Source organism: Ambystoma mexicanum, chromosome 3q (assembly GCF_040938575.1).
Source record: "Ambystoma mexicanum isolate Mex_15411 chromosome 3q, UKY_AmexF1_1, whole genome shotgun sequence".
NCBI lineage: Eukaryota > Metazoa > Chordata > Amphibia > Caudata > Ambystomatidae > Ambystoma > Ambystoma mexicanum.
In genome coordinates, this window is record NC_090926.1 from 645,437,779 (window position 1) to 645,439,804 (window position 2,026).

The 2,026-nt window shown below is 59.3% G+C and overlaps 1 pseudogene; it reads right to left on the reverse strand.

Moving 5' to 3' along the window:
• Positions 1-211: 211 nt before the first annotated feature.
• LOC138448129 (5.8S ribosomal RNA) lies at positions 212-356 on the reverse strand (annotated as a pseudogene).
• Between the last annotated feature and the right edge of the window lie 1,670 nt (positions 357-2,026).

The window sequence follows — 2,026 nt, forward strand, 5'->3', positions numbered from 1 at the left end:
CCTTCATTGCGCCATAGGGTTTTGTTCGGCCCTCCGACTTGTGCACGTTTTAGTCTCTTTGGTCCGTGTTTCAAGGCGGGTCGGGTGGGTAACCAACATCATCTCAGATCCCTGGCTGGGTCTGACCTTAGGTGGACGAAGGGAACGGGGGTCTCTACGACAGCCCCAGCCGCAACCCTGGGAGGGAACCCCACGGCAATTGATGTTCAAGTGACGCTCAGACATGCGTAGCCCCAGCAGGAACCCGGGGCTGCAAGGTACATTCGAAGTGTTGATGATCAACGTGTCCTGCAATTCACACTAATTCTCGCAGCTAGCTGCGTTCTTCATCGACGTGCGATCCACTGCCAAGAGTCACAGGCAACTTTTTTTGTTCCAGAAGTCGGCTTGACCCTGCGGTGCAGTAGAGGCCAGTGGGGAGGGCCCCGTCTAGCTTCCCCGCTTGGGAGTTGGCCAAAACCATTGTGGTTTTAGAACAAAAAAACAATCCAGGCACTCAGCCCAGGAAGTCTGCTCGCCGCCTGCTGCAGCATGTCGCTTCCCATGGGGAAGCAGACAGGCCGCGTTGCCACCGGCCCACCCAGCCCGCTCCACCCATCCTTCCCCAACCCTTGCGCTCCCCTTTCAGAGTGGTAGCTGGGGACGGAGAGGCGGGCCAGAAACAGCACGGGCATGGGGTTAGGTGGGACCGCTAAAGTCTTCAAACCCCAGCCCAGCCGAACAGGGCCAAGCTCCAGGTATCTGGGCAAGAGGGAAGGTCGCCATCGCTCGCCCACAGATGTGGGTGGCTGGAACCTCGACGCCCGTCCGTCGAGTAAGCCTACTGTGCCATGGCTCAGGGCTCGCGCCTGTAGTGCCAGGCCCGTCTGCCTGGGGAGGCATCCCTCAAGAACAGGTAGGTTTCCCTCGGCTCCCAGCTGCCCCCACTCGGGACTTCCCTGCTGACCGGGGTGCACCCACCAATGCCCTCCTGCTAGCGGGTCAGAGAAAGGAGAGCGCGCGCCCCCCGGCCAGCTCGGTGATGGGAGCATGCAGCGCTTCCTCTCCAGTGCATGGTTGTGGACATCTCCAGCAGGTTAACACAACCCTGCCAGGTGTCCCCGACCCATCTGCTGGGTCGCAGACCTCCCTCCGGTGAAAGGGAATCCTGCTCCCCGGGACCTGGTTGACTACACGCCGCTCCGCTGGCCTGGCCGTAGCGCAAGGGGTGCCCCGGGCTGTGGGTGTGCGCGTCTGGGATGCAACCAAGGCCAGGCCCGCGGCTCTCCCCGGCTGCTCCGCTGTTAATGATCCTTCATGGCCCCACTGGCAAGCAGATGCCCCAGCCCTACATGTCCCAATTCACATTGAAATGCCCCATTTCTCCTTCCAGACACACATTCCAGATTCAAATGCCACCTCCCGCCGGACCCACATGCCAATATCCCTCCCTCCGAACCCACACAAAGACACCAACATCCGTCCCTCCATAACTACACCAAGATGCCCCAACCCGCTCTCCAAAGCCACACCCATATGCTTCACCTCTAACTCCAGACTCACACTCAGATGGTGCCATCTGCCCCGTCTCTATACCCACACCTGGATTATCCCATCCCTTCGACACACATGCCCCAACCCGTCCCATAGACCAACATCCTTCTCTCCAGGCATACATACCCCATACCTCCAATCACACCCAGATGCTCCTCCTTCCTTCCCACCAGAGTGCCCCAGCCCTCACTCAGACCTACATGCCCCATCATTCCCTGACATGCCCCCATTTTATGCCCATATCCTCAATTCCAGAAAAACGATGGCCCCCTCCGATCCAGACTCTAAGATGTCCCATCCCTTCCTCAAGACCCATACCAGGATGCCCCATCCTCCCACCACACAGCAAGATGCCCTCATCCCTCCCCCGACCAGACCCACACCAATATGCTCCATTGCTCCCCATCAGACCCACACCAATGTGTCCCATGCCTCCCTTCACACCCACACCAATATGCCCCATCACTCCCTCTCAGACCCATGGCAATATGCC